Source organism: Melospiza melodia, chromosome 17, assembly GCF_035770615.1.
Source record: "Melospiza melodia melodia isolate bMelMel2 chromosome 17, bMelMel2.pri, whole genome shotgun sequence".
In the NCBI taxonomy this organism is placed as follows: Eukaryota; Metazoa; Chordata; class Aves; order Passeriformes; family Passerellidae; genus Melospiza; species Melospiza melodia.
The window spans coordinates 4,073,920-4,086,848 of record NC_086210.1 but is presented as its reverse complement, the minus strand read 5'-3'; the positions used below and the strand labels follow the sequence as shown (position 1 = coordinate 4,086,848).

At 52.9% G+C, this 12,929-nt stretch overlaps 1 non-coding gene and 1 pseudogene across 1 annotated transcript; both read right to left on the bottom strand.

Moving 5' to 3' along the window:
- Positions 1 to 253: 253 nt before the first annotated feature.
- Positions 254 to 7,907, bottom strand: LOC134426179 (28S ribosomal RNA; annotated as a pseudogene).
- Positions 7,908 to 8,801: 894 nt separating this feature from the next.
- Positions 8,802 to 8,954, bottom strand: LOC134426243 (5.8S ribosomal RNA). The gene has a single exon (XR_010029946.1). It is a non-coding gene; the product is annotated as a 5.8S ribosomal RNA (ribosomal RNA).
- Positions 8,955 to 12,929: the final 3,975 nt, after the last annotated feature.

Here is a 12,929-nt window from a genome sequence, read left to right as displayed (position 1 = left end):
TTGGCACATTCATTTCAGCCTGACCCTCAAAGCCCTGCTCAGCAACATCCCCCACTAGAGTAGGATGTGTCCCTGGTCAAAGGAGGTCACCCCTCTGACCAAACTGATCCCAGCCCAAAGGCCAGGCCTTCAGCTGGGCTCTGGAAGGGGTTCTGCAGGCAATGTGTTCAGGGGAGAGATCTCCATTGGCCTCACTTCTCTCAGGGATAACACATCCCATCCCATCCCAAGGGTTCCCAGGATTATTATTGCAACAGTACATCATCAGAAGGGTAAAACTAACCTGTCTCATGACAGTCTAAACCAAGCTCAGATTCCCTATTAGTGGGTGAACAATCCAACGCTTGGTGAATTCTGCTTCACAATGATAGGAAGAGCTGACATCGAAGGATCAAAAAGCGACGTCGCTCTGAACACTTGGCCGCCACAAGCCAGTTATCCCTGTGGTAACTTTTCTGACACCTCCTGCTTAAAACCCAAAAAAGCCAGAAGGATCATGAGGCCCCGCTTTCATGGTCTGTATTTCGTACTGAAAATCAAGATCAAGCGAGCTTTTGCCCTTCTGCTCCGCGGGAGGTTTCCGTCCTCCCTGAGCTTGCCTTAGGACACCTGCATTATGCTTTGACAGGTGTACCGCCCCAGTCAAACTCCCCACCTGCCGCTGTCCCCGGAGCAGGTCGTGGCCAGCGCGCACCGGCCGCTTGGCGCCAGAAGCGAGAGCCCCCCTCGGGGTTCGCCCCCCGCCGCCTCACTGGGTAAGTGAAAAAACAATCAGAGTAGTGGTATTTCACTGATGGCCGGGACGCCGGCGGGTGGGTCGCCCCACACCGCCGAGCGCGTGCCCGGCTTCCCACTTATTCTACACCTCTCATGTCTCTTCACAGCGCCAGACTAGAGTCAAGCTCAACAGGGTCTTCTTTCCCCACTGATTCCGCCAAGCCCGTTCCCTTGGCTGTGGTTTCGCTGGATAGTAGGTAGGGACAGTGGGAATCTCGTTCATCCATTCATGCGCGTCACTAATTAGATGACGAGGCATTTGGCTATTTATTAAACACATACAAACTGTATATGTTCCTTTTCCAGGTTAAGTAAGGTGGCCCGTCCACCTGATGTCCAAATCAGAATTTTTAACCCAAATATGGGCTAAGACGCGGTTATGAGGGATGAACCCCTCCCACCCAAAACCGATTCCACTGTCCAGCGGACCCAGCCAAGGGGAGGGGCCTTGTTTATTTACAATGTATTTACAGATACAGTCGATATAGCTTTGCTTACAAAAATATGTGCAATATCGACAGAGGCAAAGAGTACTTTAGATGCTAGGGCCCTCGCGGTTCTCTCTAGCCTCGTTTTAGAGAGACCAAGGGCGGTCAGCAACTCAGTATTCTTGCCTAACCATTTGCCACAGGCTCCCATGGGGAAGCCAACATATTCAATTTCCTTTGCATTCGTCAATTGTTCGATCTGCTTATGAAGGCGCTGATATTTCTTGGCCTTTTCCGAGGCGGCTTCACTCAATGAGATTTCAGAGTGCTCGTACCTCACTGTCACATCAACCACGACTGCTTTAGACCCTTTAACAAAGATCAAATCCGGTTTAAACAATTCGTTTGCCTCATCCCTAATGTGTGGCTCCTCGTCTACTGCCCAACACTCCCTCTTCGCCTCTTCGCTAAAAGTTTCACAGATGGCGTTATGTCTCTTAATCCTGGCTTCCTGAGTGATGGCGCAGTTGCCGACAATGTGGGCCACGGTCTCATATCTAGCTCCACAATGTCGGCAGGATTGAACAACATTCTCCTGTCTACCCCTAGTAAGGAATTCCCTTGTCGGGTAGACATTGGCTCTTAATTGTAGGGCCGTGATTAATTTTCGGTGAGGTATGCCCCCAAACCACCTTATCCAGGCATTACTGATCTCATGATTTTCAAAATTTTCAATTCCATGACCCTGGGATACCAGGTGGATCCACTTTTGAAATTCTAATTTCCTCCAATTACACGGTTTTGGATAGCAAATTTTAGGAGCGGGTGCTTCCCATTCAAGCCGGGCTTCATCATCACCCCCCAACTCTACCGCCGGTAGAGGCTCCCAAATTGATGGGACGGACTCTTGTGTCCCCCCTGCTTTTAGCCACAATCTTTCAAATAACCGTTCCAGATGGATTTCCTTCAAATAATTCACAAGAGTCTCATCCAAAGACTGTGCCAATCTATGCAGTCTTCTCGCCTGTATACTTGGAATGAGCGCCACCAATCTGATGAGACCTAAACCACCATCTTTGAAACTCGAGTACAAGATCGCATCACACGTACTTTGTGGAAGATGAAGCCATTCCTTGACTGTATTACGAATCAACTGGTCAAGGGATTCAAGGAGGCCCACCTTAACCTCAGTATGGTCAGCCAAATATATCAGTCTCGGAGTAGTATAAGTCCTGAGTATATTGACTTTCTGGAGAGGTTTTAAAGGCGAACAACCAATTCGATGGAGCCAATCAGTTAGCTTCTCTGATAATCTAGGGTCTGCGAAGCCAGTCCAGGGGTCTACCCATGTGCCAAGATATCTTTCTGAGGAACCTGGGTCGATCATGTTAAGAGGGGATCCGTTTATTACCCATGCGGGACAATCATTGATAGTATATGAGTCCCTTGTTGGCTTGATGTAAAAGCCAAAGTGTAAAAGTGACATTTTTCACCCTTCGTACTGAGGCCAGTAAGATTGCAAAAGGCCTCCAGAATTTTGATGTTACAACACATGCCTTCCCAGGAATCACTCAGGAGCACTAGGTCATTGGCAAATGCCATGGCCGTAGTTTTCCAACCCCCATGATGGAAACCTTCACCTTCACGTTCAAGTTTACATAGAAGGGGGTCCATCGCTAAATTAAACAGCAGAGGTGACATAGGGTTGCCCTGTTTGACACCTGAGCGAATGTATATGGGGTCTGTTCTTCCCCTTCCAACGGAAATGTACGTCCTGACATCACGATACATTTCCCTCACTAAATCAATCACGTGTGAATCCACACCTCTCTGGACCAGACCCTCAAATACATGCTCATGACACACGGTGTCAAATGCCTTAGCGATGTCCACGAACACGACCCCCAGATGTTTGTGCTCTCCTTTTGCTGTTTTTACCACAAGTTGTAACAACTTGAGGTTCTCGGCACAACCTGATGCGCAAATAAAACCCCGTTGCCGGGGGTTAATGGGACAAGCTTTGGACAGCCTCGCCGTGGCGATCCTGGAAAATAGCCTAATCACCATTGAACCAATAGTGATAGGCCTCCAGTTATTGATATCACCAAGCTTCTCTACATCTGAAGACTTGTGTATCAAGACTGTCCTGCAGTCCCGCAGCGCATCTGGAATTGTACCGGTAATAAGCCAGAGGTTGAAGATCTCAGTCAACCGGGAAAATCTCGGGTCTTTTGCAATAATTTGACCCAGAGTAATCCCATCTGGCCCGGGAGCGGAGGTTTTACACATCTCTTTCAAGTTCTTATCCACCTCTTTCTCTGTAATTAGGGCCTCGAACACCCCATTGTTCGCCTCCTTATAAGGAGGGAAACCTAAGAGGCCACCAAATGTACCAGATGTATCCCATCTATTCTTAAAGTGATCGTGCACAACGCTCGATGGTACCTGGCACTGAATGGCTTCCGTGCTATCCAAGATGATACGCGCGAGGCGCCTTCTATGTGACTTGAACAACAACTGAAATCGCAAGAATTTGCCCCTCTTGATAGCTCTTTTACACATCCAATTTGGTGTAGTCTTGGATGTTTTTTCGCCACGGGGTGCCTGCTTTTTTCGACCCTTACAGATAGATTTGCTCTGGCTAGGCTCCCCCAGAATACCGAGAAACTCGTTATATACGTCATTCACCACACAACCTGGATCTTGCCCATCAACAATTTTCTCAAAGGCCTCCCGATACATGGTGAACTTTCCAACCGATAGTCCCGCTTTGATCATCTTGCGGTATTGGAGCTTTAACTGTCCCTCCTTCGGCAATTTAGCAGACTCGGGTGGATGTTCGATCCCCACGGCGCCTACTAGGCCTTCATGTTCTTCTGCGGAGGGACCTTTCACTAGACGGCCTTTTATCGCTTATCTGCTTTGCTGTCTTCATTGGAATATGCTCCGCTAAAGGTTGATTAATGTTCCTTTTACCGGTGTACTTGTCCACCAGTTGTATCAGGAGAGCCTCTTCCTCTTCAGTCCATACTCGTTTGTGGGCCCCTCGGGCCGATGACTCTTTAGGATGGGAAGCAATAATCCGCTCCTCATTCCGCACAAGAGGATGTCTTATCCTCTTGTGCTGACCCAGGCCAATCTTGGTGGCAAACCCTCGATGGCACACCTCACAGACCCAGTCACCTGTGGGAGCCACACACACCATTCCCTTGCAACGCGGGATGTGACACGAGATACTGTGGTATTTTAGATTTTGTTTACCACACTTCGCACATCTGAAAATGATCTTTCTCTGCCTGTGCACCCTTTTAAGATGATCAATCAGCCCCAGCATCCTAGTAAACGGGGTCTCACATTGAGGACAAGATGGCTGTTTGTCCGGCATTGATACGACCGGTGTTTTTGGCGTACTACCAATAGCTTTGGACCCATAAGGAGCCTCGGGTGTTTTGGGCTCTTCAGTATCCCCCCTCCTACTTTCGGCCTCAGGTGTTCTGGGCTCTTCGAAACCTCCCTCTGCACTCACAGCCTCTTCCTGGGCCAGCCCCGTAGGGGAGATCTCATATGGCTCAGGGAGTTGCCCCAGAAACTCCCAGACATCTGCATGATGTATACCATCTCCTTTGACAATTCCAGAGTTAACAAACTCTAGACTTACAAGATTGAACCCCTCTTCCCTGGGCAGAGAGGGCACAGATTTGGCATCATGGACCCTTAGATCTAATGGGTCAGTCTGAGTTGCAATAGAGATGTAACGCAAAGCTAGACATTGCACCATTATGTCAGTCCGGTAAGTTAAAGAAATAACCAGTCCAAGTGAGGGTAGAAATAGTCGTAGTCGACCCTCTCTCGAGCTACCAACTTTTGTCCAACATCAACAGCCCGTGGACAAGGCACTGTGCAACAGCGAACAGGCTGCGGCAAACTCTTTGTTTTAGCAGATCGTGATACTACCATTGGGTGGCGATCCCAACAATAGGGAGGGCTGGTAAATGCCCTCACTCACACTGGGGCAAAAGTCAACTTAGTTACCACAAGGGCATCCGGCGGGACCGCGAGGAGGTGCGACTTCTGCAGCTGAGCCCAGTTAGTAACTATTCTTAAGAGAGTCATAGTTACTCCCGCCGTTTACCCGCGCTTCATTGAATTTCTTCACTTTGACATTCAGAGCACTGGGCAGAAATCACATCGCGTCAACACCCGCCTCGGGCCTTCGCGATGCTTTGTTTTAATTAAACAGTCGGATTCCCCTGGTCCGCACCAGTTCTAAGCCGACTGCTAGGCGCCAGCCGAGGCGGGGCGTCAGTCCGGGGACCCCCCCGGGGGACCCTCCCCTGCGCGAACCGCTCGGGGCTCCGGCCACGGCAAGGCGGAGGGCGGGTGGGGGGGGTGGGCGGCGCCCGCCGCAGCTGGGACGATCCACGGGAAGGGCCCGGCACACGTCCAGCCGCGGCACGCACCCAGCCCCGCTTCGCGCCCCAGCCCGACCGACCCAGCCCTTAGAGCCAATCCTTATCCCGAAGTTACGGATCCGGCTTGCCAACTTCCCTTACCTACATTGTTCCAACATGCCAGAGGCTGTTCACCTTGGAGACCTGCTGCGGATATGGGTACGGCCCGGCGCGAGACTTACACCCTCTCCCCCGGATTTTCACGGGCCAGCGAGAACTCACCGGACGCCGCCAGAACCGCGACGCTTTCCAAGGCACGGGCCCCTCTATCGGGGCGAACCCATTCCAGGGCGCCCGGCCCTTCACAAAGAAAAGAGAACTCTCCCCGGGGCTCCCGCCAGCTTCTCCGGGATCGGTTGCGTCACCACACTGGGCGCCTCACGGCGCCCGTCTCCGCCACTCCGGATTCGGGGATCTGAACTCGACTCCCTTTCGATTGGCTGAGGGCAACGGAGGCCATCGCCCGCCCTTTTGGAACGGCGCTCGCCTATCGCTTAGGACTGACTGACCCATGTTCAACTGCTGTTCACAAGGAACCCTGCTCCACTTTGGCTTTCAAAGCTCTCGTTTGAATATTTGCTACTACCACCAAGATCTGCACCTGCGGCAGCTCCACCCGGGCCCAAGCCCCAGGCTTCGAGGCGCACCGCCATGGCCCTCCTACTCGTCACGGCCTAGCCCCCGCGGGCATCGCACTGCCGGTGACGGCCGAGTATGGGCCCGACGCTCCAGCGCCATCCATTTTCAGGGCCAGTTGATTCGGCAGGTGAGTTGTTACACACTCCTTAGCGGATTCCGATTTTCATGGCCACCGTCCTGCTGTCTAGATCAACCAACACCTTTTCTGGGCTCTGATGAGTGTCAGCATTGGGCGCCTTAACTCGGTGTTCGGTTCATCCCGCAGCGCCAGTTCTGCTTACCAAAAGTGGCCCACTGAGCATTCGCATTCCATGGCGCGGCTCCACGCCAGCGAGCCGGCCCCCTTACCCATTGAAAGTTTGAGAATAGGTTGAGATCGTTTCGGCCCCAAGACCTCTAATCATTCACTTTACCGGGTAAAACTGCCCATTGCCAAGTGCCAGCTGAGGGAAACTTCAGAGGGAACCAGCTACTAGATGGTCTGTCTTTCGCCCCTAGACCCGCGTTGGACGACGGATTTGCACGTCAGGACCACTACGGACCTCCACCAGAGTTTCCTCTGGCTTTGCCCTGCCCAGGCATAGTTCACCATCTTTCGGGTCCTAGCACGGACGCTCACGCTCCACCTCCCCGGCCCCGCGAAGGGGCGGTGGGTGAGACGGGCTGGTGGTGCGCCTGGGGCTACCAGGCGCAACATGCGCCACGGGATCCCACCTCAGCCGGCACGCGCCGGCCCTTACCTTCATTGTGCCGCGGGCTTTCGACAATGGCTCCTGACTCGCGCACGTGCCGCCTGTCAAGCTCACTCCTTGGTCTGTGTTTCAAGACGGGTCAGGTGGGTAGCCAACATCGCTGCAGACCCCGGGCACCCCAGCGCGGCCTGTGAGCCCAGCCCAGTGGCGCCGCGCGGTCGGGGCGCACTGAGCACAGTCCGCCCCGGTTGACAGCAGGGCCGGGGGCCAGCGGGCCCAGCCCCTGCACCCCTGCGAGAAACGCTGTGCTTTGAGGACGCTTACCCCCCGCGAGGGGAGAAGCGACGCCCCCGCCACGGCACTACCACGGATGGGGTTTGCCCGGGCGACGGAGGGGAGGCGGAGGCGAGGATCCACCAAACCTGCGCCAGACGAATGAAACTCGCCAGGTTGAATCCTCCAGGCAGACTGCGCAGGCCCCACCCGTTTACCTCTTAACGGTTTCACATCCTCTTGAACTCTCTCTTCAGAGTTCTTTTCGACTTTCTCTTACGATTCTTGTTGGCTATCGGTCTCGTGCCAGTATTTAACCTTAGATGAAGTTTACCATCCGGTTTAGGCTGCATTCCCAAGCAACCTGACTCTGAGAAGCCCCGGGCCCGGCGCGCTGGGGGGCCGCTACTGGCCTCACACCGTCTGCGGGCTGCGGCCTCGATCACAAGGATTTGGGTCCCCCAAGAGCGCCGCCCAGGAGGGGGGCTTCTGTACGTCACATGTCCCGTGCCCCACTGCGGGGGGAGATTCAGCCCTGGGCTTTTCCCTCTTTGCTCACCGTTACTGATGGAATCCTTGTTAGTTTCTTTTCCCTTGCTGACTAATTTGCTTAAATTCAGCGGCTCGCCATGTCTGATCTGAGGTTGCAAGGCCAAAGCTTGGCCACACCTCCCGGCCCATGCTGCTCCTAAAGAAGTGGCATGCCAACAGGCCAACAGCCAGCCAGCTTCTCCCACCTACTACTCTCACCTCCCTCCCCACTGGCTCCCATGCACCAGGGGAAAACAAAGCCAGAGGTAGAGAAGCAGAGACGGAGTGCCCCATCCCAGAGACAAGAACCAAAAAGGGAGTGGCAGAGACAGCCCTGATGGGGGACCAGCCAAGTGGCGGCACGTGATGGCCTTGGTGGAGAGAGAGAAAAGCCATGGTGCTATTTGCACCCCGAGACCGCAACAGAAGAGGAGCAGGGCAGGCGAAGGGAGGAGGGGGTCAGAACCCCTGTCCCTGGCGCTCTCGCCTCACATGCACACGCAGCAGCACAGCACAGTACCCCCGTGGTATCCACCCGCAGACAGCCGCCTGCGTGACTGGGAGGCTACGGGTGAGGCCTGCACCTCATCTCCCTCTTGTCCCCTCTGTTCTCCCAGCCCACGGTGATGTTTTCAACGCTGTCTCTTACTCTCCTCATCTCCCACCACCACCATACCGCGGCATGGGTGCCCCAAGGACAAACTCTGCCCCAGTGGCTCACTCCAGGAGTGGGGAGCTATGGATCAGTCCCTGAGTCTGCATATAGGGGGATGAAGGCCCTGCGCGGCAACAATGACGATGACAGCCATGACGATGATGACGCCTGCTGGGTCACAGGGAAAAAATTGAGGCCGCCAAGGGAAAAGCATCCCTTGCCAAACCCCTGACCGCCTTCCCTCTGGGCACCAGCGAGCCAGCATCGTCTCCGCTGCTGACCACAGTCAACTGGCCTGCGAGGCGACGCCAGCCGCACCACTGTGGTGGCCCCCGGATGGCGACTGATCGTCAAGAAATGCTCAGACGGGCGTAGCCCCGGGAGGAACCCAGGGCCGCAAGTGCATTCAAAGTGTGGATGACCAATGTGTCCTGCAATTCATACTAATTCTTGCAGCTAGCTGCATTCTTCATTAATGCATGAGCCGTGTGATCCACCGCTAAGTGTTGTCTGGCTTTTGGCACCGATCCCGCACGCGTGGAGGGGCTGGGACCGCTCACATGAAGCGGCCCCTTTCTCTTGTGCTGAGGACGTGCAGGCGCGTGCCTGGCTTTGACCATCCTTACTTGATAGTCAGGATTGCAGACATAGGAGATCCAGCCACACTGAACTGGAATTCTTCCTCAAACCTCCACACTATGGCGGCACTGAAGGAGATCTGAGCAGTCTGGGTCCCACCTGGTGCACCGATGTCTTCCTCAGGCGCAAACTTGAAGCAGAAGCCCACATTGGCAGTTGAAGGGCTATAGGTGAAGGGAGCATCAATAGCTCCTAGGTAAATCAGTTCCACCTGCAGCAGCAAGAAAGCAAAATGGAAATACATGTGGAATCTTCCCTTCTTGTGAGTTATTGTCTAATGACGCAATTAATACCCAGAAATAGCAGACGATGCTATGAATGGCAAAAAAATACAACAGGACAAGTTCTGCCTTTGGGTTTTCCTGCAAAGCAGTGGCAGCTCCACAGAACTGGAGTCCACAACCCTGGGGTTATCCCATGGACACAGAGCTGTGCACCTCTGATCAGCATCACCAAGTTCATTCAGACCTGGCCCTGAGAGCAACGTGGGCTGATTGCAGCTGCGCAGGGAATCACCCCAGAGCTGCTGCTGCCCCACTGAGCACAGCTCCAACAGCACCATCTACTCATTCACCTTTTCCCATGTCATGAAAACAATACATTGATTATGAGGCATCAGCATCAAAATGTATAGACAGCATCATCTTTTGGTAAGAAAACTCAGCATGTCTTTGCCTCCCACAGCCAAGCTTTTGGAAGTGTCTGGCATGATGTAGTGCCTCATCTTCTACCTCTTTCAGCTGCTCTCTCTTTGGATTTTGTTGCAAACTTGACACTATTGGGGAGGAGACAAATAGGTAGAAAAATGCTTTGCTTTATTCCCAGGAAAACTTTTCTCTTTCTAGAGCCAGAGATGCACCAAGGCTGAAGTGTGTTGAGGGACTGGTCAGCAAGGGAAAGAACTCCCAAGCTCTTTGCAAGGGCCAGCACTGAGCCAGGAGGCTGGATGGCTTTCCTGTGACTTGCAGCAATAAGCAGGAGACACTTGACTGGAAGCTGTCTGCAGTTGACTGAAGCTCAAAGGCAGCCAGTTTGTTCCAGCTGCTTCTGAACAGCCCAGTCCAAAGGTGCCTTGTGTCTGGCACTGCCACAAAAGCCTCTGAACATCCCTTTTTGACCCAGGCTTCGTTTCATATGCCAAGGGGTTGTCTTGCAGCAAGCCTCCCAGCTGATTCCCAAAGAAGGAACTGGGGCTTCATGAACAACAGACACACCTTTCAGACCCTCCCAGATTTCACCAGTAGATCAAATATTCCCTGCTCACAACTGCCCAGGTCGGCAGCAATTCCACACTTCCACCAGGCTTGCTCTGCCTCAGGAGCCATCAGAATCCACCCCAAGCCTTCTGCTCACGTCATAGATGTGGGGGGTGTCGATAGAAATGTTCCCAAGGTTCAGAGTAGGAGAGCTGAATTCTACCAAGGGTCCTTGTCCTTCCCCTCTGAGCTGCAGGGGCAGCCTGCTCTCACAGCCTGGGGAGAGATGTCCATTGCAGTACAAACATTCCCTCTGTTATACTGGATTTTCCAGGCTGCCTCAGTGCTAGACCCTGACTCTGAGCTGGATGCAACCAGCTCCTGATGCTGCAGGAGAGGATATGGACCCTCCTCTTCCCTCAGCCTTGGGGCTGACTTCTAATTTCTAACCCATTCCTTGGGCTGCTTTCCAATTTCAGCCACCAGTCCGCTGAGTTTAAAACATCTCTGCTGCCTTGTAGTGACAGGCCAAGGAGTTACAGGTATAAATTGAAAGAAAGGAAATTTAGCTTAGATATTAGGAAGAAATTTTTTACTCTGAGGGTGGTGAGACACTGGAGCAGGTTCCCCAGGGCTGTTGTGGAGGTTCCAGCCCTGAAAGTGTTCCAAGCCAGGCTGGATGGGGCTTGGAGCTACCTGTTCTAGGGGGAGGTGTTCCTGCCCAGAGGCCTTTAAGTCCATTCCATCCTTAACATACTCTGGTTCTATGCTTTCCTTCCCATGCACTTAGAGGAGCTTTGAAATCATTCAGTGAAGGCACAGAGCTCCTACAGAGTTTGGCAATTACCAAACTACCTGGCCCAGGAACACAGGACTTCGTTGCCAAAGTCCCCAACTCCTGACACTCAGCGCTGTGTTCTATTTCCACAGACAGAGCTGAAAGGGCTCAATTCCCACAAAGGGAGAGAGGCAGGTGCTGGCCAAGGCCGCTCCTTCTACCAACACCCTGGGCTCAGGGGGGCTCAAACACCTCTGCTCTGCTGCTGTCTGGGCACTGGGAGGTGATCCAGGCTCAGGGAACACATTTGTAACTCAGCTCCTGCTGCCTGATGATGGATCCATGTCAAATGGACCCATCATCCTGGAGGCCAGGGGCCTGCAGGGGCTGAGTGCTTGTTCACTAAAGCTGTTCTGCTCTGCAGCTCTCTGGCCTTTGGGGGAATGCTGACAAAGCCATGGCATGAAAACCTCTCCCTGCACTGCCTGGGCTGTTCTGGGATCAGTCAGGCACACACAGCATTCTGAGCCCTGGCCTGGCACAGGAGACTCCCTGGGAGCTGCAGGGCCAGGGGGGATGTGCCAGCACTGCCCTGCTGACCAGGGACTCTTCCCAGCACTTCCATGGGAGCCCCGTGGGCTCAGGCTGGCACCATGGCTTCACTGAGGGGGAGAGAAGCAGGGCAAAGGAGCTGTACCTGAGATGCTGCAGTAAGCCACACTTCCATTCTCCAGTGCTTCCAGGGGTCTGAAGGTCACCTTGAATTTGGCCAAACAATTTGGCCCAATTTCTCCCTCCTACAGCAGAAAGAGACAGCAAAACAGTTCTCTTCAAACTTCACATTTCTTGTTTTCAACCACACTTCTGTAAGCCTCTGTTTAGAGCATTAGTAATGAGTGAACAACACAAGGAGCCCAAGGAAACACTCCAAACCCAGCTCAACACAGCGCTGGAAGCTCTCAATGCTCAGCTGTTCAGCTCCCCCTCTCCACAATATTCCTGCTGCTCTGACAAAGGCTCTTGGTCACATCATGCTGCTGTCAGCTACAGTGGGATGCTACTGCCACTGTGCACTGGTGGCTCTTCACAAGAAGAAGAGAACATGATCCCTGTCTTGGGTCGACTATATGATGCTTTTATCCCAAATCGTCTTGTTCTGTTTATGCTGAATAATAAGTTTTGCACCTTTAAGACTTGTTGCAGAGAGTGAAGGGGGGAGAGAAGAAGCAGCAGTTTGTTTTCAGACACTGCACTCACTCCTCCACATTCCTGCTCCTGGACTGCATTGTGTGCGGATGGACAGACAGCGGGACAGAGCTCTCCTTTGCTTTTAGTTAATTTAGCTTGCTGAGGCAAAGAAGTTCCCTGGACTGTGGGGTTTTTTTTCCTTTCTTTGGACCTGTTCAAAACTGCTCTGGACTGAACACCAGAAGAGCACCAACAGCTCCACCAGTGGCCACCGGGCTGAGCCTGGCCTGTGACATTTCCAGCACTAGAGGGACTGATCAGAGACTGGGTGAGCTGAGCTGCAACCCAGGGAGGGACTTTCTCAGTTTGTCATCTCTTTTGGAGCAGCAAGGGGTTTTATTGATTAATACTGTTTAGGGTTTATTGTTTAATAAACAGGTTTTTTCCACTTCAAGGAGGTCTTTTCTCCAGGACCGGTTGGGGGTAGGGGCCGATTGAATCTGCTTTCCGAGAGGAGCCCCTTTGGGGGGTTCTCTCCCAAATTTGCCCGGAACCAGAACCTTAGAAATAAAAATATTAGTTTAACCTGTATTGAAAGAAAGCAGAGGCTGGCATTATTCTAGGGTTTACTCCAAGATGAGAAGGGATGTTGCACTGTGCAGACATCAGGCATTCATTGTCT